Raw genomic sequence first — 17,965 nt, 5'->3', positions numbered from 1 at the left:
CACGAATTCAGCGATTGTTTTGGGCGGGTTGCGGACAAGTCCAGCAAACAGCTCCTCCTTCACACCGCGCATTGTGAAGCATAACTTCTTTTCTTCCGTCATTTCGGGGTCTGCGCGGGAAAATAGTTGTTTCATCTCCTCAACGAAGATCACGACCCCTTCGTTGGGGTGTTGTGACAGTTGTGTGCGGGTTTCCAACAAAAGGGTGGCTCGCTCTTTCCGTATGGGTGTGGCGAATATTTTGAGGAACTCCCTCTTAAAGAGGTTTCAGTCGGTTAGTGAGCTTTCATGGTTTTCAAACCATGTTCGGGCCGTATCTTCTAAATAGAAGAAAACATGGCGGAAAGTCTCTTCGTCATCCCACCTGCTAAAGTTGCGGACGCGCTCCATTTTCTCCAACCAGTCGTCAGGGTCTTCTCCGGGGGATCCGCGGAACGATGGTGATTCCCGGAGCTGTTGAAGAACGAGGGCAGGATTGGTAGTGCTGGTCATGGTGCCTGCGTTGATCATACTGGTGGTGACGACGTCTTCTTTCTTCACTTTATCCGGAAGCAGTCCAAACTCCGGCTCAAGACCTTGCTGTCGGCGGCTGACACGAGTGAGACTTGCTTGTCGGCTTGACGAGGGCGTAGGGTGCATGTACCCCGCACCTCCACGAGATGTCACGTGGCCAAAGACGACGCGGCTGTCTTAGAGGAAAACACGTTTATCGGAGCGAACTTGTGCTCCCCTAACAACTCAAAGAATACAGAGGCGGCGAAGCAGCAGTCAACAAAGTGACGTACGCATGCGAACTACGGCGAGTCGAATACCCCGGCGTCTGCTCTGCAGGCTTTTTATCTTTCGGCGCGCGTGGTTCTCGAACCGTCGATTCGCATCGAGAACATTGTAGATCCAAGAAGATTATTCCGGGCTGTTTACGTTAGATCGCAATGCTCTCCCTATCAGAACAGATAACACATGCGGCACAGAAAGAAAGAATGAAAAACGCGCTTCCCTTGGCACTGAGATAACCGACCGGCGCAGCCGGGCGGTAAAAGCAAAACATAAATAAACAAACCCAATGAATGGTTCGCGGCAATATATACATGCAGGCCGATACTATGGTACATATGGGTACAAAAACAAAGGAACACACACTACAACTACAGGATTTCCCGCTCAATATAATCCAAACGCCAGTGAATATAATCCCAGCGCCAGTGAATATAATCCAGGTGCCAACCAATATAATTCAGGCGCCAACAATTATAATCCAGGACCCACGCAGTGGAGAAAACATGCCAGCGCTTTGTAATTTAGTTGGCAACCACTACAAATCCGGGCGCAGTGTATTTTCATCAAAGTTAGATAAACTAGGTTACATGGCCAGTTTAAGCAGATGACCTAAGAACTGCGCAATAAAACAGTCACGTGACTATCCAGCACTCTCGCCTAATTACTATATTGAATCTTAGGATGGTGTCATGGGTATGAATTACCGCATTTAAATTTCTCACTTACTCGAAATTTTTGGGAAAACTGTCTGAATGCCTAACTCTCGAAACCCAATACGGGCCCGAACGTGGGACAGACAGGTGGCGCTGCTGGCGCCGTTCAACAGCGCCACCCGCGGAAGAAAATCGCAAAAATGGTCGGGACATGTCGTGGCGTGTAGGTGTGGAGAACTCGTGTTTCCTTGTTGTTAAAGGGGCAACCTCTCGTTACTGTGATGATGTTAGTCATACGAAACTGACATTTTTTGTCAGACATTAGGTCGGGGCGACGCGCGTTCAGTTTGACAAATTACCTGATATAGGTACGTTATTCATTATTCATTAGTAATTGATTTAGTTTAAAGTCAAATTGATTTAACCAGGGCTTGTGAGGTACCAAATTAAAGGTCTCGATAAGGAAAATCACGTGGAAGAAATCAAAATTGCTTCCTGCTTATAGTCATGCTATAGTCACGTGAGTCATAGATGACGTTAAAAGTCAATGTGATTCCACTAGGGCTTGCGTGGTATCAAATTAAAGGTCTCGATAATTGGAATCATGCGGGACAAATAAAAAATTGCTTCCCGGTTGTAGTGATGAGATAGTAACGTGAGCCCTAGATTGGGTGAAAAGTCAAAGTGTTGGCACTAGGGCTTGTGAGGTGTCAAATTAAAGGTCTCCATGAGAGGAATCTCGTACAAAAAAAATAAAAATTGCTTCCTGGATATAGTCACGGAAGTAGTCACATAGAAGTAGTCACGGAAGTAGTCACAACACGAAAGTAGTCACGTGATTCACAAATAGGGTTAAAAGTCATGGAAGTAGTCACGGAAGTAGTCACAACACGAAAGTAGTCACGTGATTCACAAATAGGGTTAAAAGTCAATCTGAAGCCACTAGTGCTTATAAGGTATCAAGTTAAAGGTCTCTATAAGGGGAATCATGTGGGACAAATTAAAAATTGCTTGTTTGTTACAGTCATGAGTGGTCACGTGACTCACAAATTGGGTTAAAAGTAAATGTGACGCTAGTAGGGCTTGTGAGGCACCAAATTAAAGGTTTCGAATAGGAGAATCACGTGGGACTCATTAAATATTGCTTCCTGGTTATAGTCATGATAACAGTCACGTGACTCACAAATTGGGTAAAAAGTCAAAGTGACGCCACTAGGGCTTGTGAGGAATTAAACAACACGGAAACACGCGTTCTCCACACCTACACGCCAGGTCATGTCCCGAGCATTTTTGCGATTTTATTCTGGTGGTGGCGCTGTTGAACGGTGCCAGCAGCGCCACCTGTCCCACGTTCGGGCCCGTATTGGGTTTGGAGAGTTAGGCATTCTGGTAGTTTCCCCTAAAATTTCGAGCAAGTGAGCAATGTAAATGCGGTAATTCATGCCCATGACGCCATCCTCGGATTGAGTATACAGTCGAACACGGATATATCGAACACGGGTATATCGAATTATTGTCTATATCGAACTCATAAATTATCCCCTTGAAAATTTTGTGTAAAAGTATAGGAATTCGTACTTTTATATCGAACCGCATTTTTCTCTAGATTGGGTATATCGAACGCCGCGCGAGCTGGAAGGTGCTCTTCGGCGGTCGCTGCACCGCCGATTGAGGTTGAGGAGAATGTGGAGGAATGCGCGGGCATGGCGAAGACTGGTTCGCGGAACTAATCCCCCCTACCGGAACGAATTTGCGCTTGCCCAGTCTGGCCCCGCTACCGGCCGCCGTAGCGTTAGCGGACGGAGCCCGGTATGCTAAATCTCTCTAGGCACACAAGCCCGAACGCTCAGAAAATGTGACAGTGCGAGGTAGGGATGCCCCGACTGCGCACGTCCTTTTTTTTTTTCTCGGCCGCGTACGTTCCCGGCTTGCCGAAAAAGTTTTTTTTTTTCTCTCTCTCTGGGTCTGTCTTCCCCCCATGTCGTCTCGGGAAAGGGAAGAGGGCACGAAGGCGCTGGCGGCCTCCTCCTCCTTTTGCATTTTGCTGCTGTTGCTGCTGTTTGGCGAGTTGTCCCGCACCTTTCGGAGATCACTGTTTCTCTCGGAGATGACCATCGCGAGCGCTTTGTTGGAGTCCGTTCAGAGAGCCTTGGAATTGTTACCTTCAAAGTTCTTGTGGTACGTGCGCGCTGTTCTTCTTTTGCGTGCGTGTTGTGCATGGTATGCGAAGGCGCAGCGTACTGCTGGAATTTTCTAGTTGTGCAGCCTCGAGAAGATCGAGACCAGCGCCTTTAATTTCATTTCCAGGACGAAGAAGCAGGCCAAGATCAGCGATTTTTTTTTCATGGAAATAAAGCGTCCTGTTGCGTCGTGAGTGCGGAATTAGTTGTCATTCTTGAATGCGACGATCGGTAAGTGATCGTCCGCCATAGGTGAGGTCTCAGAGCCCATATTTTTATATCGAATTTTTTATATATCGAACTATTTCGCGATCCCCTTGGAGTTCGATATATCCGTGTTCGACTGTAGTAATCAGGCGATAGTGCTGGATAGTCACGTGACTGTTTTATTGCGCAGTTTTTAGGTCGTCTCGTTAACTGGTCACGTAACCTAGTTTATCCAACTTGGCAGAAAATACACTGCGCCCGGATTTGTAGTGGTTACCAACTAAATTACAAAGCGCTGGCATGTTTTCTCCACTGCGTCGGTCCTGGATTATATTGGTTGGCGCCTGGATTATATTGGTTGGCTCCTGGATTATATTAACTGGCGCTGGGATTATATTCACTGGCGCTTGGATTATATTGAGGGGGAAATCCTGTAGAAAGAAATTAGAGCAAGACAGCAGACAAAGGCTTGCTACAAAGTACGCTAAACTGCTACGAAAATTACATTATGTGCAAAAATGCCGAGGAGTCGGTTTCGCGGGTCTCGCCAATGTCCGGCAATTGGGAGCGCAAAAGGGTCTCGGTGAAAGGTGTGCTGTGACCCAGAATTCGAGATAATGGCTCAGGGTGCGGGAACAAACTCACCCCTATGTCGACGCAGCAGCGGACCCTTGCCGGCACAGGGGTAAGCAGGCTTGTGTAAACCCATGTCCCGACGGCAGGGCGACAGCGCCCACCTTCTCAGGCCAGTGACGACTTGTGACGAGGGGGTAGCGGCCAGCAGGGCACGTGGCCAACAGTACGCAGGCAGGTACGATGACCACAATGGCGCTTCTCAGGTGTGGGCCTCGCGGGGCACTCGATGGGTGCCCCGCCAAGGAGCGACCTGCGTGGTGGTCGCCGCTGCTCTGCGTGAGCGAGGCAGCAGCCGGACGACAGTTGTTGAGCCCTGGTGCCCATGAGGCATGGTGCGGTTCCGATGACACCGCCATATTGTCCGCATGTGGAGAGGGCACCTATGCCGCAACTCCCAACTGGCCGCCAGTCCCGCCCTCGTCAGTGCAGGGTAGCCCGGCCACGTTTGCCTGCTGAAGGCGATGCCCAGGGGGTACATGTTGACCCCCGAGTCAGCACAGCTGATTAGGGCCCGGTCAAGTTCAGGACGCGGGAACCCTTCCCCCATCCGTCGGTGTCTCTGCCCGCGGACTCTTAACCACACTGACGAGGCACAACGTGACGGCGGGCGCACCGGACGAAGCAGAATCCACTCGCGGAATGCACCGTTGGGTTCGCTGAAGCCGGCAGAAGCACACACCACACGCACTCACGAATACCAACACAACATGCGCGTCACAGTGTTCGTGCCACCGGGGACAAGTTCCTTCGCCACAACGCGTTGCGCCCTACTCGTAGCGTACGCCCCGCCCGCGTTTTCCAGGAAAACACCACCTCCCGTTGGCATTGAGTATATGGTTCCCCAACGTCTGGCCTGCTCTCCCAACTTCACACAGTTCACGTAACGGCCTCCAAAACATGCTGCTCGCCTGAACACCGGGGCCGTGGATGACCGAAGTACGAAACGTTCATAAACAAGCCCATTACTTTTCGAACCCCGCGCGCGAGGAGCAGGGGGATGTCCTCGAAGACCGACCGAGCTTCCACCTCCTCAATCTCGCTCTCCAGCCAACACCATACGCCTCGGAAAGAGCAAATAAAAAAAAAGCTAGCCCTTGTGGCTACTTGGAAGTAAATAAGACGAACCATAGAACATACCTTGTCCTACATGCAAGGAGTAAAGAGGGTTTCTGTACGAAACTAATAACCCAAAAACACAGACAAAAAAGACATTGCTTTACATCGTGGAACAAAAAAAATGTAACACTTAACTCCCTCAACAAGGCTAACACGCGAACCATACAGAACCTGTTACTAAGCAAATGCGAATACGTTCGCGCCCCGTATGGTCCAACAGGGTCGACACTACTTCAGCCTGTTCGTTAAAGCGAGCACGCAAAACAGTTGCACAGACGAATAGGTACATAATACATCATGCGCCCTCAGAAGGCGTAAATATGAACACGATAATACAAACAACGCCCCGTAACATGAACACTCTTACAAACCCAAGCAAAAAGAGAAAACCTTTGTTTACAACTTGCTGGAGGGTAGCGGAAACTGACCACACTCAATGGGCTGGGGCGTCCAGGGTGGTAGCGCTGACTGAGACTGAAAGAAGCGAAGTCAGCACGGGCGGGGAAAGTACCTGTCGCTTAGTGTGCTATGATTCCTGAGGGGTCCTCTTCGTGACGTTATATTGATGAGCCGGCCTAGATAAGCCTGGATCAGCGTGCGTGCCTTGTCATCGCCGCTCAAAGCCACGGTGCCCTAGCGCCAAAAAGTCAGCCCGTGACAGCATATAAGTATAGCTCAGCTTGCTTCGCGGCAAAGGTCCCTTCACGTCGCAAGCGACCACCTGCCAAGGACGCACACTGTCAATTATTTTCACAATTCCAGGCGGCTTCCCACTGTGCACCGTCACCGTTTGACAGACATGGCAGGATCGGCAACAGCGAAAATGTCTCGCTTCATGCCACGCCATGTCACGGAGCGACAAATGTTTGCAAAAAACCAGCCGCTTAAATTACCGGCCAATGTTTCGTCATGATCGTAGCACAGCAGTGCGCACCTCAGACTTTGGGGGTTACCATGCCAAATGAGCCAATTGCCTCATCATCACCGGCTACGTACTTCACACCGTCCAGTAGAAATGAGTCCCCCGGGGCGTCGGCGACACACGATGACTTCAGCCCTCCTCTCGCGCCTGCTACAAGACAAGTGGCATTTCGGCGCACGCCCGCAGCAGTACAAGTTACGTTTCGGCGTCAAAAAAAAATAAAAACACTGTTCCCAGAGGCCGTCGCAAATCCTGCGACAAAACGGGTCATACTGCTGGCCGGCTACTAGCTCTTTCCGGCTGAATACGACCGCCGTGCAACGGAGCATTCCCCTTTGTTTCACCTCCAAAACCCATCCTCTTTCTGGCGGCACAGAGTCAGCGAGAAGCGCCTGCCCCCTCTCTGCGGGGTGTCCGCACGGCTTTTCTCATCCCTGGGCTCTCTTTCTCACTCTACGGCTGTGCTAATTTCGCCTGCTTAGCGGGCCCTCGCTTTGGTGTCGCCGGCTAAAGTCACACTTCGACAATGAATCTCGGTGCACTACGAGGCATGAGATAGCGAGTCAGCTACCACGTTCGTTCTCAACCCACAGGGGCCGGCAACAAGCATAAATCTCGCATGCACTACTCCGAATGGCGGCTGTGGTCTTTCTCCCGGAATACGTATACCGCCGCTCCGGTGGAGCGCGGTCACACCGTCATACTTCCCGGTGGGGCTGCGTCAACGAGGGGTGCACGCACACTTGCTCACGGAAGGGCAGTCGCTCTGTCCCTGTGCAGCTACCACTAGCGGACGGTGGTCCCACGGCAAAGCGGTGAAAAGCATCAAACTGATTCCGATTGCGCACTCAGCTGAGCTAATTATTGGCCAAAGGCTAATGAGCCAATGGCCCTCTCGTTGGGAGCCAGTTTGTGGCCTCCCTACCTCACAATATGAATAACCCCAGCATTGCACAAGGCAGGCACTAATGCAAACTGCGAGGAACCACCGTAGGTTCGAGCTAACTGAGCACGCTCATGATACTGAAGCGCCGTCGCGCCAACTCAACACCGTCTCTATTAGGCAGTTGGAGTAGGGGCGACAAAGGAATATGCCCAGGGTACGGAGGGAAGACGTTTATTTTACACCAGTGTCCCAGTTACACGATTAACAACACAAATACGTACTTCCCTTGAGGTGAACCGGGCGATGGGGCACCACGCGTAAGTGTGCGTGCCGTCGGCGCAGAGCCAGTGGGCTCTTCGGTCAGGGCAAAATCCGGGGTGCTGCGAACGTTGTGCGCGCGCATCGCCGTGCTGGCCACATTGGCTCGCAGCAGCGAGGGAGACGGAGCCCATTCACTCACAGGCGCGTACCGCACGGCGTGATCGTCGAGTGGTAGGCATGGCTTTACTATGTGCCAGCGTAGGGACAACAGGAGCAGCCTAAGGCACGGGCCAGCGGCCGGAAGGGCTGGTGGGCTTTCGCCGGCACAACAGAGTTGCAGCCGGCTGGTAAAGAAAGCGTCACATACCTTCGGCCAACGCCTTCGGCGTCCTCGAAGCGTCTCCCCGAATGGACCCCCCGACAGGGGGCGCGTTCACGTCCCGGTGAGAGGGGGAGTTGGGTAATTGTTCAAACGGGCCAATGAGGTGAGGTTAGCTCCACTACCAGGGCGGAGCGCCTGCAGGCAGCTGAAGGCTGCTGCGACTGTTGCGGCGATGAAGCACTGTCGCGCAGCAGGTGCTCCGCCCTGGTAGTGGAGCTAACCCTAAGCAGGGAACCCTAAGCAAAAGTAAGACATGGCGTATCTTGAAATCCCTCATCGATCCAGAGGCCACCAAGACCATGACTAGGAACAAATTGCAAACGCTAATTGATGAGCATGAAAATCCGCAAGAAATTCTGAAAGACTTACCAAACCTGTATATCCCCTCCGCGACCCAAGCTGACTAATGAAACTACTCGGGAGCCAACAACGAAGACCTTGATAATGACTTCACCATGGACAAAGTTAAAATAGCAGTCAAGAAGTGCACAGGACAAAAAGCGTGAGGCCATGACCAGATAACTACAGGCCACCTAAGAAACCTGGCGGAAAGTGGTATGGAGTTCCTGCTTCCAGATATCTACCACATATGGAATCGAAGCCCAGTTTACACAAAATGGAAGTTGGGGCACATGATATTCACCCCCAAACCAAGCAAACCCCTCAAACTCAGCAACCTAAGACCAGTCACCCTGACGTCCAATGTGGGGAAGGTAATGGAAAGGAAGGCCCTAAAAAGACTCCAACAGTATCATGAAGATCAAGAGATGCTACCTCCTAACATGGTCGGCTTCAGGAGCAACCTCTCCACCCAAGATGCTTTACTTCGCATCTACGAAGATACACAAAGAACCGAGTCTAGGACAACTGAAAGCAATCCTACCCATTAACCTGAAGAAGGCGTTTGACCACATTGACCGTGATGCTATGCTCTAAGAACTGGGAAACACTAATTGTGGAAGCAGAATGTATAACTGTGCAAGAAACGTCCTACAAGACGGGCAAATCGCCATCGGCATTGGCACACCATCTCACTGCTCCCTTCTCTCACCCACAAAAAGGCATATCCCAAGGGTCTGCCCTTTTACCAACATTATTTATTCTTGCCCTGCTGAAGGTCTACAGAGAATTATGCAATATTCCGGACATAAAATTCTCCCTTTACGCAGATGATATCACACTTTGGATCAATAAGGGAAGTCCAGGTAACATCCAAGGTAACTAAAACAATTGGCCCTGAATGCAGTAGGAAGAGCAGCCCACGACATAGGACTAGAATGCTCCGCAGAGAAAACGGTACTCTTAGTAGTGCACAATCCTCGACGGAAGCACCCCACCATACACCTAAGCCACGAAAACCACGCCTCATACCCCAAGCCCTCCATAAAAAATCTAGGCCTCCACATACAAAGTGACGGCGGAGGACACAGAGCGGTGAGCCAAATCATACAGCAGTGTGAGCAGACCTTACACATGATGAGAAGAGTGTGAAACAGAAATAAAGGGCTCAAGGAAGGAGACTTAATCCGCCTCTGGGACGCCCTCATTCCCACCCGCATCAGATATCAAGCCCCTTACATAAACCTCACCAAAACATTAGAAAATCGGCTGGATACACTATAAAGGAAAGCAACAAAACTTGCCCTAGGAATTCCCTTCAGCGCCAACACAACGAAGCTTCTCAGCACAGGGACGCTCCATACCACCGAAGAAATTATAACCGCACAGCGTCACAACCAAGTAATACGGCTAAACAGCACTCACTCGGGACGAGCTATACTAACAGAACTCGGATACCAACCAAGCTCCACCCAGGTCGCTACAACCCCCATCAAGCAAGACATCCTCAAGCACATACAGGTGGCACCCATCCCACGGCACATGAAAAAATAAAGGAATCCATCTAGACGGCAAATTAGAGCGGCATTTTATTCAAAAAAGGTCAGAGATCCCCACCAAAACACATATTCACAGATGGAGCCAAGAAAGGACCTATATGTGCAATAGCTTTTACGAACCTCAAAGAAAACGAATGCTCGATACACACTAGCTGTACCACTCCGGAAGACGCTGAAATGCTAGCCATAGCACTCGCAATTGGCCGAACGACGACCCCCACCACGCTTACAAATATTTACATGTACTCCAAGAAGGCATGTCGCCTACTTGCAAGTGGAATCACCTTTCCATCTGCACTGCAACTTTTAGCCACAGGAAAAGGACAGGCCAGAATTCACTGGGTACCTGGGCACATGGGATTACCTGGCAACGAACGAGCCAATCAACTCGCCCGTGAAGCACCCATCCGGGCTCCCGCTGACCATGTATGTACCCTGAAATCTCACCCCCAACGTCGTATAAAAAGGAGACTACCTCCACGACAGGATGGAGTATCCACCCCCCATTCTTTGTTGGACAGAGAAGAACAAACACTACTCAGACAAGCACAAACAAACACACTACAAACTCCGGCATGGTTACACCGCCTAAGGCATGGCACCACCGCCCCCCCCCCCCCCCGCCCCTACCCCCCCCCAGTGCAGCCACTGCAACGCCACACTTAACCAAGAACATATATTGTGGGAATGCACTAACACCTCAGCACTCAGAACACATGACACTAAGGAGTGGCTGGCTACCGCCTGCAATCACCAAGATCAACGGGACCTGGTGGCCTTCAGCCGAAGTGCTACCAGCAGCTGCCTGGACGGAGGCGGCTGGCGGATGCCACCCCAAACACTGCGATAATAGAAAAAACAAGTTTCTCTCTCTCTCTCTCAGGCAGAAGTTTGAGAAGACGGCTCGGCTCTACACAGTGGCACCGAGACGAGCCCGCATTTCGAGGAGACTGGGGAAAGCGCCGCGAAACGGCACAAATCTAGCGATCGTGCAGTGGCTCGGGCGCCAGGATCCCCACAATATATATCCCTAAAAACTTCGCAACATTACGGTGAAGCCAAAGGGCATGAAAGTATGTCTTTTTTAATTCTACAAACATAATTCGGCACGGTGTTGCATATATCATCCACTTTCGCTATTACAACACCCATGGAAGGGATGTGGTCGGCCACAACCACGAAGCCTTATTGTTCTGCTTTTTAAAAACTAAATTTTATTGTCGCCTGGAAATGGATTCCCGGGCACATTGGAATAAGAGGAAATTCACGAGATGACCAACTAGCAGCAACCGCTTATTCAAATTCCACGTGTAGCGCCGTGCCTTTTACCAGAGGTGGTGTTAAAAATTATTTGAACAAACTAAGGACACACATATCTTTGGAAACCAGGTTTATCGATAATATCGTTCATCACTGTTATACCAAGCGGACCCGTACCTTGCATACCCGTGTGCGTCTCATCTCGGTCGTTCCGTCGGCACGTTATAACATCGCCTTCGTGTTGACGTGGCCTACACCAGGAAATTCCTTTACCGTATTCGATTTGCTGATGACACCTACAGTGCTTGTGGACACCAAACTGAAGATGTGCGTCATGTTCTACTTGAGTGCCCTCTATCGGAAAAAATTAAGTGACAAGCTTAGCCTGCTATCTCGGACACCCATATCATTGCCGAAACTGTTGGGTCCGTGGGACAATGTACGCAACCAAACGAAAGCCTTCCTTGCCTTAAGGAAGTTTTTTCAAGAGACGAAGATGTGCGAACACTATTAAATGCGTGTACATTCCTCTGAATGGGTGTGGAAACACACAAGGGTTTATGTATATTGGCGAAAGTATCTGTGTCGCATCGTGGATATTTTGTATTGTTTGTAAATAAATGTATATAGGTTTTTTGGGGGACTATATTCCGCTGCTGTAAGGAATCCTGTGTATATATATGTGTGTGCTTGTGTTCTATACAGAGCAAGTAGTTACTGAGTATGCATGCGATCTTACAGCCGCTGCTGTCCTAATGTATTTAATCTAACCTTGTGGTTCCTTAGGGAAAGTATTGTACCTTTTGTATACCCCAATGCCTGGAGTAGCCAGCTCCTGTTTGGGTTGGAGCCAAACTCTCCAATAAATAATTATTTCTCTATCTCTCTCATTCCTCAATGGTGACAACGACGTTCGTCGTGAACAGGAAGCAAAACGCTATTGATTTAATGGATTAAAATAATAAAGACGATAATCTTTCTTGGGTTACTTAAACCCAGAAATTTTGGTCTGTCTGTCTGTCTGTCTGTCTGTCTGTTTGTCCGTGACTCGATTCAGCTTCCCGGCCAAAGCAAAGTAGACATTGCGCAATAGTCTTATACACTCACAGCCAAAGGTAAACGTCTAAGCACGGTTTATATGTTCATACTTGTCAACGTTGTTGAACAAGAACAAGACATTACGCAAATATAAGACAGGAAATTAGTACACAAGTGATATTTGCAGTGTTTCTTTATTGAAAAATTCATGAATGCTTTTTAATTCCAGGAATGTCTACATACCTATTACTACTGGAAAATATCGGCGGCGTTGTTGGCACACTCAAATTCAGTGTGTGCGAAGCAGCGAAATACCTTGGAAGCTTTTTTGCCTACCAGATACTATACGGCCATATGTAATGAGAGACCAGGATACTATGAACGACGAAGAGTAGCACAATGAGGAACACGGGACGCTGGGAGAAGCCAGACCAGCATGAGCTCGGGGTTTCTCTAAGACTGCGCCCAGAAACAGCGAGGGCCCCACACATGATGAGCCTCCCGCGCTAGAGCGCTGGTGCACCTACAGGCTCTGCCGGCGCAGCGAGGGCCGCGCCATAGCACAGGCAACCCGTTCCTGCCCCATAATCACGTTCTTGAGCGTTGAATCGCGCTGCCTGGCCTCGTACCCTTCATTGGTGGGCCTTCACGTCGTGGGGCGTTCATCAATTGCTGTCATATTGTCAGGCACCCCAATTTTGCAAGGGGAGTCCGGAGCGATATACCAGATGCGCACAAAACACAAGTTAGCCTGAACGGGAGTTTTTTGGCTGAAATACGTCTTTTAAACTCCTTACGGCAGGCGTCCTGCTCCCACGTGTGGTAGTATGATGGTGGAAAAACTGCCAGTTTACACCGGGGGCCACAAGCCGTCGTAAATAGGCGCATTTACCACGATTGTACCTCTCCACAAAACGCAGTATCTAGCTGTAAATACTGCGTTTGTCCTAATGGGAATAATAAAAACTCTCACACCTCCTCCATCTCCTTCACCCCTTCCTCCTCTACGCCTCCTTACAAAATGGCTGCCAGTTGGTGTCGTGTGAGCCCCAGCGTCCCCGAAAATTTATTGTCGATGTGAACTTGCGGCCGCACGAACGGATGTGAAGTGCTTCCCGACAATCGAAGCTCGTTGCGAACATTGTGGAACCAGCCTGCACTGACGTGCGACACACTGCAACGTCGCCTCCATGTCACCGACCTTCGAGCCTTCGGAATACGCCAGCGAGCCGACGTAAGGCATAAATGCAGTGATCCCTGAGAGTGGCTCGTTAAAAACAGCGCGGTTGTGCCTCTGCGAGGTAGTTGAAGGTAAGATTTTCACGTTTTATATTGTACCCAACATTTTGGGAGACTTGTGCCCCTTCTAGCGTCAAATAAACTCAACGTGTTTCCCGCGTCACTGCACGGGCGATTCTCCGCCACGTGAGGTGAGCGTTGTGCGTGAAAGACGGCGCCATGCCCGGAACGTCATTGGGGAGGCCGAACGGGGTGAAAGCAATGCGTATTTGCGCGGGTCTCGAGCAGAACACTCACTCATTCATACTCGCGAGTAGAATGAACACTGTCCGAACTCTGAACGGCTGTTAAGTGTTTTTGTTGGGCTGTGTCTGTGGCTTACTGGCAGGCGAAGGTGAAGTTGGCCGGTAAAACGTTGCAGGGCGGCCGGTTTTTTTTAGAAGTACGTGTGGTGCCAGCCGCGCCTGCTACGAGGAGGGTGACTGCGGCGTGCCGCCGGCGATTAATTGCTTTCACTGGAAAGGGGGGGGGGGCTAGCTCTCCGTACGCTAGGGGGCCTAGCCTAGCTAGGCCCCCTAGCCCCTTAGCTTAGGCCCCCTAGCCCCCTCCGTAGGGGGCCTAGCCTAGCTCTCCGTACGCTAGGCGCGTGTAACTATAACCAGCAAACGCCGTTCAAGAGAGCATTCTGTAGAGTCGATGAACGACTGCTTTTTTTTGATGGGGGGCAGGCGTCACACCGACCGAAATTTTTCCTTAACTTTGGTTGAGGGGAGAGAGGGGCAATGCGGGGGGCAAAACCTGAAGCTCGCTCCCAGAACACTACATGCAAGGAAAAGAGGGAAAGGAAGCATTTTGGTCGCCACAAGGGTCGCGCTCCCTTTTGAACAGCAGAACACTTCGTTTTGACGAACTAGTGAGCGCAGGTGTCTCGGACGGAAGTGCAATTTTGAGTATATTTAAATAAACATCCAGACATTACGGAAAGTTGGACACGAGAGTGACAAGTTGAGCGACTTTCTTTACAATGCCGTTTCTTATTTTTCTCAGGTCAGATGCCCAATATGCTTCCGTATTTGTTGCCGAAGATTTAAAGCGTTTTGCTATCCCTCTAATGCATGTGCTGCTGTGGTTTCCTGGGGAACGTTCCAGGAGGTGCGGTAACGTCAGCGTTTGGGAGGCAGGTGCAAGCAAACAGCGCACCGACGACATGCTGGCCTCATGGTTTGCAAATGGCTTAGATTTTTTTTCGTTGAGGAGTGTTGTAGTAGGTAAAGTTCTTACCAAGGTACCTTGTCTTCTCGATGTAGGTGTTTTGTTGATTCAGTGTTTTTAATGTATTATTAAGGTGTTCACACGTATATCGTATTTATGTAATTTTTATGCAATAAATTGACTGTGCAGAAAACAAACTTTTCATGTTTCGCCATTCAACGTTTGAAGCGGAAAAAGACTAGAAATTACGTAATCCTAAACCAAAAACGACAATGCGGCCTGTGCGCTCATTTAGAAGTCCCAGATACAGTAATAAATTCCCCTGCAGCGCTTATATCAAGCGCACAAAAAACAACCCTCGAATGCAGGTCAACACTGCTTCCAACGTGCCCCCTGAAAATTCCCAGTTGGAGGAAACAATACACTCCCAATGGTACCCCCGGAAACTCCCATTGTAGTGGCAGTAAAATGAAACTCCCATATGCTACTGAAAAAAAAACTGCGCAAATAATGGGAGTAAGGCGAAACTCCCATTGGAAGGAGTTTTGAAAACTCTGAATTGGTACTGAGTTATGCAACAAGTCACTTACTCCCATTCCGGCTTATTTGTGTTCTGTGTGTGTTCGGGGGCCACCACTCTTTCCGGTGGACCACCCGCTGAGGCTACATCGCCTGGCATCTCTCCCGAATTGCCCCTGCGGTCAGTCGTAATACTGCACCGAGTAGTCAACCACTCCCGCTGATATGGTAATGCCCACCCGGGGTGCAGCTCTGCCGCTACCGGTCAATGACACCATCACCTTCGGTTCACTCCACCTCTATGAAGACGAGCGTTCTACGCGGGACACTAAATATCAGACAATTGATTTCGGCGCACGTTAAAGATCCCCAGGTGGTCAAAATTAATCCGGAGCCCTCCACTACTGCGTGCCTCATCACCTGCGTTGCGTCGCCGCGTTAAACCCTACAATAAATCAAATCAGCAAATATCAGACAATTTCTTTTTCCAGAACCGTCACATTTCTCTTCTCTGAGAACTGTTTTCTGCACAACGTCGTCAACATTCAGCTTTCCTGCTTTAGAGTTGTGTTGTGTGATTGGCTTCTTTATTTCCAGTCCTAATCGTACAAGTGCTTCACGTCGTATTTTAATTTTTAACGCATCGTGGTATCACATCGTTGTTCTGCATCGTAGCATCACATCATAACATCAGCTGAGCAGACAGTTTTACGTGCCTTTACCAGCATCCCTTTGCATTTCAGTTTGGTTTTGCTCACCTCCAACATGGCTCCTGAATTCCTCCCGTAGTAAGCACTATTGCTTTCTTAATAACTAGAAAAAAATTGTCCTAGATCTTGTGTCTTGAGTTTCCTGGACTTTTTTGTTCATTTTTGGGAGGATGCAGTAGCACCTTGTGTAAAAGCAACGTATTCATATTGAGTGGCCTCATTATTTTGTATATTTTCAAAGTCTTCAGGAAATGCGTTGGCACTAGCAGCTTTACAGAAGTTCGCATGAGCAGTCGGATTCTTTCATGATGTTCACCTGGTTCCAAAAACAAACAATCAGGCACAAGTATTCCTTACTGTATGAGCGTGCTGTGAAACGTTTGTAAAAGTGTTTCTATAACCAAATATTTCTGTCACCAGCTTCTTGCTATGGTAAGGATAGCATCGGAGAAAATTTCTTCCATCGTTTGTAATAAAGTTATACATTAATGTTAACAAATGTGGATTTGAAATTTCACGTAAGCAGTGAAATAGTTCAGATGTTAGTAATAGCGAAAAAATTCTATGCAATCTTGTTCGCTTCTGACGCAATCCGGGAACCGGTTTGAACCTACCCCCTCTGTAGAAGAGGTTGCAAAGAGAAGGGCGGATGAAGTTGGAAAAGGTCAACAAGTCTTGGAGAGGACGGAATAACAGCTGGTCTCTTGCGGTATTGTTGAGTCATTATTGTAAAACAGCTCGGTGAAGTTTTCTCATAAGGTTTATGCACTTCAAAAGTGCTCCTAGAGTAACAAATCACGAATGCAATTTTAATACACAAAGAAGGTTATATAAAAGCCCTATAACAAAGAAAAATTAAAGTCTCCCTCAACTCCGGTGCCGTGCACCATCAGGTATCATCAGCAAGGCCATGTATTTGGCCTCCCATCAGTATATCATCATCGGAAGTGTTTGGAAGAAGAAAATCATATCAAGCGGCTCCATGCTGAAGACTTCTTAAATCATCGCGCCCCATTGGGCTCAGTAATAAATCCCGTACAGCGCCTGTAATGTACAGGCCACCGCACGACCAAGGTGACGGCAGCCGTTATCGTCATCGTCCAACCTTTCGAGTGGGCGCGTCCTAGCCCGAAGACTAGGTACAATCCCAAGCACAGGAGACGCCTAGATCCTCGAGATACCCAAGTATATGAGAATATTTAGGTGCACCTTGACAGCCTTTTTTGCGTAGTTTAGTATATTTTATTTTCTAAAGGGCGGAGAGGAGGCGGTCAACAAATTAAATTAAATTTCGGCACTTTGTGGGAAGTACGTGGCGTCTACTGCATTGGAAACGCAATGTCGTCCTTGGCCAATCCACGAAGTTGGGTATGGGACCAGTCCGAAGACCATTCGGAGCTGTAGACTTGAATCCAGGAATCCGCTACATGTCTTTACGGAAACTGCATAACACAAACTTAAACTGCAGTAAGTATTGTCTACCGGGGGCACCACAATGCCTTCTCACTTCATTAAGCACGTATAAAACTCAGGGGCTCATTGCAATCCATCTTATCACCATGGGGCGATCCCCATGAGTAAAACCATCGGGGAGATCAATCGGAGGTGCGTACGAAAAAGGTCCTAATCATTCTCTGGTATCATTAAAAGCAGCATGGGCGCTCGCGATAGAGAAATGGAGTCCGCCCTGCTTTGGAATTTAAAGCACGTAAACGTATCTAAGTGCAACTCTAGAGGTGTCTTATCGTAAATGTCCAATCTCCTAAAAGGGGCAAAGAAACAGGTAAATTTACATTTGATGTTGTACATTTTGAATCGCACGTGTTTGGTTTTCGTGGGGGCAATTCTCGATGTTTGTACAATACCTGTTTCTGTTTATATTATCCAACCATTGTTACTACTTACATTTGGCTTAAGAATGCACCCGCAAAAAATCGATGACAGCTAAGCACAAAGGTGCAGCGGCGCGTATATAGGCAGGGCAAAAAGCTGTGCATCGAGGCCACTTTTTCAGAGAAATACGACTATACCCACAACATCGGTTAGTCCGCAGTCATTGGCTGTATGCA

The 17,965-nt window shown here is 49.0% G+C and overlaps 1 protein-coding gene across 1 annotated transcript in view; it reads right to left on the bottom strand.

Annotated features, from left to right (window-relative positions):
* LOC144140856 (juvenile hormone acid O-methyltransferase-like) overlaps window positions 1-17,965 on the bottom strand; it is a 54,522-nt gene that overhangs the window by 36,119 nt on the left and 438 nt on the right. The window lies entirely within an intron of this gene.

Source organism: Haemaphysalis longicornis, unplaced genomic scaffold (genome assembly GCF_048455015.1).
Source record: "Haemaphysalis longicornis isolate Haplotype H1 unplaced genomic scaffold, Haemaphysalis longicornis Haplotype H1 scaffold_52, whole genome shotgun sequence".
Lineage (NCBI taxonomy): Eukaryota > Metazoa > Arthropoda > Arachnida > Ixodida > Ixodidae > Haemaphysalis > Haemaphysalis longicornis.
The sequence above is the reverse complement of the archived record's forward strand: the minus strand, read 5'-3'. Positions and strand labels throughout refer to the sequence as shown.